The sequence below is a fragment of the Pseudopipra pipra genome, chromosome 6 (genome assembly GCF_036250125.1).
Source record: "Pseudopipra pipra isolate bDixPip1 chromosome 6, bDixPip1.hap1, whole genome shotgun sequence".
In the NCBI taxonomy this organism is placed as follows: Eukaryota; Metazoa; Chordata; class Aves; order Passeriformes; family Pipridae; genus Pseudopipra; species Pseudopipra pipra.
This window is the reverse complement of record NC_087554.1, coordinates 21,564,777-21,577,601: the sequence shown is the minus strand read 5'-3', so window position 1 is coordinate 21,577,601 and position 12,825 is coordinate 21,564,777.

Sequence of the window (12,825 nt, the reverse complement as noted above, 5' to 3'; positions counted from 1 at the left end):
TATACTACCCAGTCCTATCTGTCTAAATTGCATGGTGACCAGCAACATTTGCCATAGGTCTGTGTTTAATTATAGATAGAAGTGATTTGAGGCTGAACTGGTAGACAACATACTGAAGGCATTTCAGTTATTTCTCACTTGGATTGAAACTGTTTAACTCATGTGAAGGTGTACTTATATGAAGTAAAATAGTTGGAAACTGTTTTGAAGAATACTTCCCGTAAAAATAACCAAATCTGGTGAAAGATCAAAGACATCACTGTATGAATAATTCCCAACATAACAATAATATGCAACACATTATTTGATTTTTTAAAAATACTGTTTTATACAAATTGATAGAATACTGTCTTCAGCAGCCTTCATTATTTTTCTGAATCATGTGAATTCATTACAATAGGAATTTGATTCAACTTAGTACTCCATCAGAATTTTTCTGTAATAAAATAATTTTTCTAAAAGAAATGAGACTAAGATTTTAATTTTTTAAATGGTTCATTCCACATAGGAACATCATTAGCTGGCAAAAGCACTGCTTATGTTAAAATTGAGGGTGAAAATGTAAAGTGATATCAAATACACATTTCCTGAGTGAGACCTATTAAATAACAGAACAGTCTCACCAGGGAAGTGCCATGAGTTGTTTCACTTGGCACATTTTAAGTGGCTTGGAAAAACATGCTGTAATATTTTCTTTCATTAAAAGAAAGCATTGAGTATTTTACACTGTTATTTTCATCTCTGGTTTCTGCTTTTGTACTGTTCCATTTTATTAATTTCATTTGCTCTAGTTGATCTATATAGAGAACTGTGTGGGTTCATTTACAAAGTGCTTACGCAACAGAAACCTGCAGAACTCAAATGTATTTTAAAAAAGGAATAAAAAATAGTTTCCATCTTCCTTCCCGTCTTTAAATAAGCATTTCCATGGAGAGAAATTGAAACAGAATTAATCAAACCAGAAGAACCTTCTTTGCACAAGAAAGCCGACAGCATGTTGGCTTTGTGACGCAGTGAGGACACAAAAAGTGTTCTCTGCTCCTGCAGAGGCTCCTGATGCTGCCTCTTCTGATGCCAAACCGGCTGCTGTCACCACATCGTCTGCTATTGATGCTGTTTCGTGCTTTTGTATGAAGGGCCAAGGGTGCACACTGTCCTGTGCCAAGAGAGGAGTGAAGCAGTTTGGGAAAGCAAACAATGTAACTACTAGTGCAGAAGACCAATAAACTCAGCCAATTACTCCTTGGAACCAAGGACTGAGAATAATAATAAACATAATTAAAAAAAAAAGAAAGCATAATGCCATAAATTTGGACCAAGTTTTGAACTTCATGAGAGCCATGGAAAAATGTCAAATATATCACACCAGAGATTTTGAACAGGATTACAAGAGAAAACTTTGGTATCAATAGCAAATAAGTATTCAGTTTAGTTGCAATTGCCCCTGTTAAAATGACGTATAAGAAAGCAGAATATATTCAGTAGTATATTCTTTAAAATCATTTATACATTTAGAGTCAACACCAGGTGTGATGTTTTGCTCTGACATTCAATAGTTTATTCACTGACTCAACACCTATTAGATGACAACACTTCAAATTGCCATCATAAACAAACCCTTCTGGTTCTGGAGTAATTTACTACGGACATCCAGAAAATAGGTCAGCTATTTACAAGCAAAGCCACGTTGCCATCTGGGCCTGCCAAAAGTAGAGCCCAATTAGTGAAATCTGGTGTTCTAGTGGGGTATAGGCACCAAACTATGAAAACATGACATTCATTTCATGCAGGTCACAAAACAATAGCCTGATAATAAAGCAGCTATATAGTTGGGTTAAACTCATTACCTTCTTATGTAGTAATCTTTATAACCCATAGTTTAATCTCCGAAGTGTCTTGTTCCTTAAGCTTCTTTTCATTGACACTTAATTGTAAATATTAATGGATAAAAGTACAATGCATTCTTAATATTTATAAATATATATATGAAATTGAATCATACCAGCTATGATATTTGCCCAAAACACTTCGTGTACAGATCTATATTATGTATAACTTCAACCATTAATATTAGACAGCCATTTCAAGTTGGAATGCAACTTTTATTACAGCATGCAGTCAAGAATTAGTCAAGAGTCCAGAGCCATGAATGACATAGCATCTTTACTATAGTACTAACCACTACCAATTCTGGTAGAGTTTCTAGAGGAAAAAAGATATTAGTCAGGTCAGCACTTAGACAGAGGAACAAGTTTTAAATACAGGTTTCCCCTGTAGGGAAAAGTGATGTAGGATCTTCTAAAAAATCTTATTATGCCTCATCCTAAAATTTGCACTTGCAGGTAGATATTGGCCGTTAGCCAAACATTCACTAACAAGCCAAAGAAAAGAATGTTGTCTTCTCAGTCAGTCATAACCAGCTCTTGTAACAGGAAGGTGGCAGCTGGAGTTCTCCAATCCAGGTACAGACATGGCTCCATCTCTTTCAGTTTGTAGCATGTGGCAGGTTTCCAACTGACTGGGATCAGTGCTAGCAATGCAGCTTCCATAGTAAATACTGGTCAAAACTTGGTTATGGAAATTCACCCTGTTAACTATGTCCCTATGGAAAACATACTAACCTGTGACAGAGGAAACAAGGACATCACTTTCACAAGTTCCATAGAGACAATATGTTGATTTTCATCTCCTCGGTCTGTTTCTCACAAGCCAATAGCTCCTCTATAGGAAATTGAAGTTTCCAGAGATATAAACATCAGACTTGCTGAGGTACTGAATTTAATTTGACACCATGATTTCTAGAGGATTTCCTCAGTGTGCTGTCAGAAACTGGTGTTGGCATCTCACAATTACTTTTGTTTACCATTTACTTCAGATTTGTGATTCCTTTAGGCTATATGCCAGTTGTATATCCTATCACGGTAACACTTCATGATGGTGAAAATTGCTGTCATGTCTTAGTCCAGGCAACTCTGAGTGTGCTCTGGCAACACAGGGACAAGTTTTGCCTGGCAAAGCAGAAGCAGAGAAGACCATACATTAACAGTTGCAAATTTTATGAAAAAAATCTATCCCCCATCATGCATACTTATGGCAACCTCAGTTATCAAATTTTACTCATGAAAATCAATTAATAAATAGCATTACTAACAAATTCAGGTAGCAATACATTTTCTTCAAAGTAAATGACAACTGTTCTCCATTAATCTTACCAAAAAAAGACAGTCCTTAGTCAGATTCAGGTCTTTCAGGTTCTTCTCTTTATCACCACCAGGTTTATTTAAAATGAAGATTAGTCAGTTTAACTAACACGATGGTGAAGAATTATGAAAGTTAATGATTCAATACTAAATTTTTGCAAAAGTGCTACCACTGGCAAAGCAGTTTAAATAGGAATGTCCTTCTTAAATTGTACTTGCACAAGACAATCTTCTTATGGCTTATGGATGGGTCGACATTCATTAAAAGATTAGAGAATAAGCTAAGGGAGGTGTGCTGTGTTGCTTACAACGGCCACTTGTTTTTCTGAAAAAAGAAAATTCCGGAATATTTTTTAAATTAAGATTTGACTCATATACTTAATTATTAGAATTATTGAATATTCATTCAAGTAGAATCTTTGCCTGGGTAACATGCTAATATGAAAGAGTTCCAGAGGTACAACTTCTTTATTACAAAATTTTTGTAGCCTAAAATCTCAACAGTTTCTGAGATTTAAAATTTCAAAATAGTGTTTTAAATTGCTTTAAAATTCCTTTTGACCATGTGACAATAAATACTTGACAGTGTTAAGATTTTCTAAAAATTAAGTATAAATTTAATGCAATATAACATGATTTTGAAAATAATCATGATTCGTGTCCCTGAAATAACTGTTTTATATGTCTATATTTTGCAGTCCATAATAGCACCAATTAAAAACCTAAGTCAGAGTATTACTACAGCATTTACTACGCTTAAAAGTATTGATATAAAGCCAGAGTATAGCGTGAATGTGGACTTAGATCTAAACATGCAAAGATAACATACTTTCACAGAGTTATATCAAAAAGTCTATCAATTTGACCTTTTGTTTTCAGTTTTATCCAGATGAAACATAACACGCCTTTTGAGCATTTGAACCGAATGACAGAAATTCTTTGTGATCCTCCATTATAGCTATTTTATGTTCATACTTTAAATATTCACTACATGCTTAGTGATGTGCATTTGCTTCTCTTTGTGCTTTTGGCAAATTAGGCCTCTTCTTGTCAACACCTTGGGAATGCTGCCAGCAGAAGAGCAGTGTAAATCTGAGATTTAATGAGATGAAAGTTCATGTGTGCATATGTATATACACCGACATGACCAATGATAGTATCAGTCATCAAAATGTAGGCTTGAGATAAAAGTCCTCATCACCTCAGCATTCACTTCTAAAACACAGACTGTATTGAACAGATCTAGTGATAAATGCAGCCCTGTCAAAGTGTCACTACCCTACTAAAATTCAAGATATTTTCCTTTGTTTGATGTTGATGATGATTATGAAGATAGACTCAGGAGTCTGTGAAATGTAATATCCTGTGTTTTTATCTCCTTGTTTGGTTTTTCACAAAATCAGATGGAACCCATCACATTCCTTTAAATCTGCACACACAGCAACACAAAAGGGCAGCTAAAGACTCAGCTCATGGTAGCAAACATATTATATAGTGAAACACCAGCTGCTGAGTTCGACATAGACTAGACTATTCAGTTGCTAGGTTCAGGCCTTTTATGTATAGATACAGTGTATGAGTGGTATGGTCTTGGCATCTCAAAGTTTTGTTTGAACACAAGGATTATCTTGGTAGAATTGCCGGATAGATCTCAAACTCAGAGAAATAATGTCTATGTATGTCAAAATACGATACCACACTTCATTCACTGCTATCTTTTCCTTTCCTTTTCTGCTTTTTATTTCCTGTTCACTTGCCATGCTGCTGAGTCAATTAATTAGGGTTTTTTCTACAGAAAGAGATATACAGATCTGTAATTTCATTTGAATTTCAACTAAAATAAAATCCTTTAGATGAAGCAAATGCTGAAAATCAAATTTAAAGCTATTTCATAGGTAAAGCAAAACCTGATCTTAATTCAGTTCTGTTATCTTGCCTTCATGGTTAAGGATATATAATTTTTAATGTAACAAAAAACATTAAAACATCTTCTATAACATAGAACTTAATAACATATGCGCGGTGATACTGTTACCAGTGCTAGAGACCTATACAGTGCTTGAACTGTGCCATTGAATTATGCATAATCTTCTTGATCCTCAGCCTAAAATCATTCTGGCTGGCAGCTATTTACACCCAAGTAAGTCCCTCATTTTGTTTTCTGTAATTCACAAAATCATTATGTCTCCAGCAATCTGAATAGTACCCACCAACTTCCTGAAGAGCAGATTCAGGTTCTCTTTCATATTTCAAATTATTATTTACATTTTAAATGTTTTAACATTATATGTGCTGGTTACTCTAGATCTGAAAAGGGAATATCTGCATAGAGCATCAGCAGTTGCTTTAGCTCTGATGCCACTTTTCTCATAAAAGTATGATTGCAACTTCTTCACTCATGCAGAATATCTTTCTCAATAGAATGTCAGAGTTGGGAATTGAAGTAATGTTGTCCGTATTCAATATGATAGTTCTTGCAATAGAATTATACAGCAGTTAGTTTTGCAAATATAGTTCCCTGTAAGTGTACATACATTGTGCATGTCTGTCTATATTCAATTATGCTTCCATGCTGCGCTTATGGGTTACTCGTCAGAATCCATGAATATGCATTTAACTTCCAGCTGCACCTGTTCTAACCTGCTCTTGCACCACAGCTATTTTTTCTCTACTAACAAAACGGTAGGAAACATCTATTCTAGAAACACCTAGACTATCATTATAATAATTTATGTTTCTAAATAGTTATGTAAAGGACCTAATTAGAATCAGAACAATAATTTTATTATTCATCATGGACGTGGCTTTTGCTTTCTCTGTTTTTGTGACTCCATCAGCTTTAATACCTCATATTATGAGGAGAATTGAAGGCAATAAGCTGGGAACCAGTACTGATGGTTGTGAACTTTCTGTTGTGAACTTTCTGGAATTTTTCTACTATTGGCATGGAGATTGGGACTGCCATATTGATTAAACACTTTTGTAAGAATGACAAAAGTGTGCACAGACAAGTATTCTATGTTCAGGAGCAGATATGCTGAATCTCCCCTGAGGGACCATTTATACGTTATCCAGTAGCTGGCTTTTTTTTTTCTTTTATTTCAAAGAACTGCAGGTAGACCATCAACAGAATATTAATATGGAGTGACTAAAGATTAATAGATTTCATAAAAGTCTATAATCAGGAGCTAACAGATACAAAACTTTTCCAAGAACCTTCTATACCCCTTTTCCTCAACTCTGTAATAGATGATAATACTTGAACATAGTAATATTGGTTTACAAACTATATAGCAAATTATTGTCTTGCTATTGTGGATGCTCTAAGATCACTACTGACTGGCTAATGAATCTGATTTAACAATGTTAATTTTTACCTTGACATGACAACATACCTTAAGTGAGCACAGTAGCACATGAGAATACTTACATTAGTAAGAACATATGCCCTCTAATGAAAAGCATTCTTGTTTAAATAAGAAAACTATAGGAAAGTTGTTTTTCATGAAGACCAGATGTTAAACTTTTCCCTCTACCTACACCTGACAGTTTCAATCTCTAGCTCTTTCCAGACTTAAAAACAAAGAATAGTGTATACAGGCCCAAAATATATTAAACTCTGTTGTGGTTTAACCCCAGCCAGCCACCAAGCCCAACACAGCTGCTCGCTCACTCCCCCACCAGCAGGATCAGGTAGACAATTGGAAGGGTAAAAGCCAGAGAACTTGTGGGTTGAGATAAAGACAGTTTAATAGAAAAAGCAAAAGTCATGCACACAAGCAAAGCAAAACAAGGAATTAATGCAGGCAGGTGTTCAGCCACCTCCAGGGCCACGTCACATGCAACAGTTACTTGGGAAGACAAACACCATCACTCCAAATGTCTCCCCCTTCCTCCTTCTTCCCCCCAGCTTTATATACTGAGCATGATGTCATGTGGTACGGAATATCCCTTTGGTCAGCTGGGCTCACATGTCCCACCTGTGTCTCCTCCCAACCTCCCATACACCCCCAACTTTCTTGACAGTATGGCAGTACCAAAAGCAGAAGAGGCCTTGGCTCTACATAAGCCCTGCTCAGCAATAACAACATATATTATCAACCCTCTATATTATCAACCCTGTGTTCAGCACAAACCCAAAACACAGCCCCATACCAGCCACTGTGAAGAAAATTACCGCAGCTGAAAATGGAACAAAGTCCAAGGAGAGCTCACAGCTACAGCAGTGTAAGATTTTATTCCCTGTATTTTGGGGGATTCTGGTTTTATTTCTGTGATAAATTCTGCCTTTAAAATAAATGTGCCAGCTCTGGACACATTGCTTTAACAGTGATTGTGTAGTTTAAAAATATTATTTACTCCAGAAAAGCTTTTTATTTTCAAAATCTAAGCTGAACCCATTGAACCTGACTGCTGCAGACAATTCCTCTGAGGAATATAATATGAACTGAAAAATAATTCTCCAACCACTCTTGATTTTTATTCCAATTTCATGCTTTCCTTGAGACAGAAAAAAATTAAACTCATTAAAATATTTAATAAACACTCACATTTGCATGCTCACATAGAAATAAAAATTAGTCTCTGCCTTTGCTTTCTAATATTTCCTGAAATCCAATAGCTGTTTGTTAAGGACAGGTGCTTCAAATTCAAATTGTTAGCTACTCATTGAAGAGATGCCACTAAGGGTTAGCAGCCCTTTGTAAATTGCTAAAAATCAAGAAAGCACAAAGAGTGCACTGAGAATGCAGTTTATACTGTGCAGACCAGCATGAAGCAGCATTGCTTCTACAGCCCATGAAGATCCACGGTGAAGCAGAGATCCACCTGTAGCAGAGCAGGCAGATTCCCAAAGAAGGGCGTAACCCTGTGGGAAGCCCGAATGGGCCCCCACTCCTGGCAGAACACATGGACTCAGGGAGAGAGGAGCCCACGCTGGAGCAGGTTTGCTGGCAGGCTTGGACCACCATGCAGGACCCACTCTAGAGCAGCCGGTTCCTGAAGGACTGTACCCCGTGGAAAGGATGCAAACTGGAGAAGTGCATGGATAAAGTTAAGCCTGGGAAAAAGTGGGGGAAAGGTGTTTTAAAGATTTTGTTTTACTTCTCATTATTCTACTCTGATTTAATTGGTAATAAATTCAATTAATTTCCCCAAGTTGAGTCAGTTTTGCTTGTGTTGGTAATTGCTGAGTGATCTCTCCCTGCCCTTATCTCAACTCATGAACCTTTGTTATATTTTCTCTCCCCTGTGCACCAAGGAGGGGAGTGATAGAGCAGCTTTGGTCGGCACCTGGCATCCAGCCAATGACAAACCACCACAAGAAAATGCTCTAAATATCCACATATCTGAAATTCTTTCAGCCTTGAAAGAAAAAACTGAACTGGCTTAAGCACTTTTACATCTCACTAAAGAGGAATCTTCTTTTTTTTTCTAAAGATTACATAACCCCTAATTTAATGTCTTTTTTGTTCCAAGTAATTCATTAGTAATTCATCTAATTTCTTGCTTAAAGTCAGAATATATATTATAATTAAGAACTTATTTAATGATCATGATTTACACATGATTAGTTCGCAGAGAGGGCAGTAAAATCCAACAGCTCTTTTAATGCAAAATAGTAACCATTATGTTTTAGTTACCACAGAACCACCATGTTATTTTGGACCTGAAGAAGCAATCATTGCACACAAGAATTTACTCTTTCTTATTTCTCAAAGTGTTTTCATTGGCTTCATTTGTACTTCAGACCTTATTCTAAAGCCATATTTGCACATTGCCTATGAACAAAGACTTATTGAAATGATTAAAGATTGAAAGTCTAAATCCAAATGCCTAAGAAAGATAAATGGAAAGGAGTCAAAAGATCTTTGTTTATTTTAACTAGTATTATGTTATATACAATAAATGGATAATCAATGAACCTTGAATTGCTAGCTGTATCAAATAAGAAATTACTGAGAGAATAATTGCCATGAAAATGGAAAATTATTCCATGTTCTGAAACATCTGACTCATAAATAAAACTTTCCTTAAAGATCCTATTCCTAAATCATATATCTATTTCTTCCTAAAGTGGGAAACATCATCTTTCTATGTAGCAATTTGAAGATTTTTTTTCTCTGTAGTAATATAGATATTAATTCTGAGGAAAACATATATGTTCTCAAACTAAGTATGCAGGCTCTAATCAAAATATGCAAATAGCACACATTCTAGAATAAGCAAGAGACAGAGCCGAAGTGTGTGTGGAGGAAAATCCATATTGAGGTACATGACAACCATGAGATAGTGGGAATTTGGTGAGTGGGAGTGGGAATTTGGTGAACCTGTTTTCCTTCAGAGTCCTTGCTGCACCGAGCAGAGGGGAGAGAAGGAGGCTTGCAGTCTGAGGTATTCACCACTGATAACCTTATCATGTATTGCTAAATTATCCTGTGTAGCAAATACATTTCTTCTTTGTTTCATGCCAGTACAAGCACGGAGATGAATACAACACTCAAATTTACCCCATTCAGTGGATTGACCTACATTTCATTGCACTCTGAACCCTTCCACTTTAGGTGACATTCCCTTTTCAATGAGGTAAAATTACTTAGGCATAACTATACAGTGAGCATCAACGTTCTTGGCAGGTTAAGGTCCAGAGAGGCCAAGATATGCTTATAATACTTTGATCTGAATAGTATGTATGGACCATACTGTAAATAACTAACTTGATTAACCAGATGTTTTAAAATTTTATGGACCACACAATAAATATTGCGGTTTGAAAAAGAAGGTGAAGCAGTGAAGAGAATTGCATTTTTGCCTACCAAAGGTAACAGAATCATCTCTCATCTGATGTTTTCAAAATGTTTTAATGCATTTATTAGATAACTAATTGCACACCTTCCCTCTGTGCAAATTGCAGAGATTCAGCAATCTGGGCTGTGATCTTAAAATCATTAATCACCTAGTCCTCAGTATTATCTAGCAGCTCACTTCCACTGGAAACCCCTGCCATACACAAAAATTAACAATAATTTTCAAAACACGGCTTATTCCAGTGATTTTCTTGTTAAAAATAATACATCTATCTTTCCTCATCTTTCTTATCTATTTAATTGCTGAGGGGCAAATCAAGTGCAGAAGCCACAGTCTTATCCATGCTGCACAGATCCAAGTAGTTCAGTTCACATAGCAGATATCATTTGTTTCCTGACTGCACTTGTGCCAGTTGCAATCCTGTTTTCAAAAGGTGCTCTTATAATACAGCAAGTTTTGAGTAAAATACACTCATGTGATGAAAGGTTTCCAGGCACACATTGTAAATGCCACTTAAGAGCAGTCAGCAAGTTGATAATGTCAAATCTGACAGACCTTCACACCATTTCCTCTCTCTCAGTTATTAATTAGGAAATAAATTTAGAAGGCTTGTGCTTCTTAAAATTTTATCACCTGAAAAATTTACAATCACATCCTTATTCAAAGAAATTATTGGTCATGTCTGAATTTCTTTTAATTAACAGGAAAAGCTCCTTGAATATTATTTATGGATAATTCACTATATAAGAAAACAGAAAAGAAACGCTGACATAAAGGAATAATTCAGGTCTCATGAAGAGGTTAGTAATGTAAGAATTCATTAACTTAACAAAATCACTGACATTTAATAATAAAAACTGCCTGCACTTTTTGTAGGTGTAAGGTTTCATAAAAAATCAAATTTTATTAAACAAAATGAAAAGATGCTTTAAAAATTTTGTCAGGAGGATTGACTTTTATGAGCTTGTAGTTTGGCTAGAGAAATTATTTGAGTGACATGAAGCTTTTAGTTCTCTTTTCATACAAATTTAATAAAAATAGATTGTCCCTAAGAAAAAGACACAGCTGTGGTTTCTCTCCCAACCTTTTTTTTCTAGGTATACAACATATTTAGTGAAAGTATACATAAAAGGGATGTAAAAATTTGAAGTAAAAATTTACTCTTCTGTTCTCAGTCTATAACTTATTACTGGCTTTCCAATCTCTATTTCTGAGAAGTAACAGATGTAGTTTTTATTTGGTTTATTTTTATTCTTTTCACCTGGGAGGGAGAAAGTAGAACAAAATCCAAATTAAGATGGAAAATATCATGCTTAATAACTTGAGTAATTTAAAAATACTGTATGACATTGGATTTGAGTAGTGAATTCTACTCTGTTATTTTCTATATGATATACTGTGAACCTCTTGTAAATATCTTGCCTCCTGTAAATATCTTGTGTCTTGGCTAACTTGGAATAATTGCATGTTTACTGACCTGCATGGAACAATGCTACTACCATAAAGTTTAAGAGGACTTTAATGAGAAACAAGGAAACAAAGTTCAGGGACCTACTCATCTAAATTTAAGATTTGTACTATAATTGGTTAATCCGTTTGTCTGCTTGCAGATCAATCTTCAACAGTTGTCCAGTAAGAGAGAAATTACACCTTTGTGTAGTTTCTTCACAGTGCTCATACTAAGAGAAAATCCTTTTGACTGCCTGGGGCTTACTTTGGTCTTCTATATCATCCAGAGGAGCTAGACTTTGGAGAAGGAGGAAAAGCCAACTTATTGTCAAGGACAAAAAAGAGAACTAATTAGACATTGATATTGTTTTTTTCAATGCTAGGATGGTAAAGATGTATAAGGAGGTGAAGGAAGAAGGTTTTGTTTTTTCTCCTTGAAAATGAGAGAGTAGAATAAAAAAAGATTTTTTTTAAGCATTTTTTATATGATTAGAGGAATACTATCCATCTCTCCAGAAGCATCGTCATATGGAAATGATACTAAAGTTGAAAGCACTGGCACAAATATAAATGTATGTGAACACTTTTAGGGTGGAATTAGAAGAAAGTTTCTAATTGTCAGCTCAGTGAGGTATTGAAACAACTTTAATTTTACAGCAAGTTCTACAAATTAAAGAATCAAGAATCATTCTGTGGAAAAGACCACTAAAATCAGAGTCCAACTGTTAACCTAGCACCCCCACATTCATCACTAAACCGTGTCCCCTGGTGACATATGCACACATTTTTTCCGTGTGTCCCCAAGTGACATATGCACACTTCCAGGGATGGTGATTTTACCCTTTCCCTATGCAACCTATTCCCATGTCTGAACGTGTTTCAGTAAAGAAATTTTTCCTAATATTCAATCTATACCTCCCCTGGTGCAATTTGAGACCATTTCATCTTGTTCTATTTCTTGTTAAGCAGGAAAGGACACTGACCCCCACCTCATTGGAACTTCCTTTCAGGTAGTTATAGAGGCTCCCTCGAGCCTCCTTTTCTCCAGGTTAAAACAACCTCAGCTCCCTCAGCTGCTCCTGGACATGAGTTGCTAGAATTAATACATATCACTGTACTATAAAAAATTTGTGTGCAAGGTATTGCTTATGATGTTTTTTGTTTGTTTGTTTGTTTGTTTGTTTTAAATAAAACAGAAAAATTGAGCTAGACTCATCATTTGTATATTTAAATAATTTGATGTATAATTTGAATCTTTAGTGATGATGTACTACTGACTCAGTTTAGCCTCACTGGAATTAAAGCTCTTTATTGACATTTGACATGCTAAAAGGATATTTCAGAAATATTTTACTTAGTTTAAATTTAT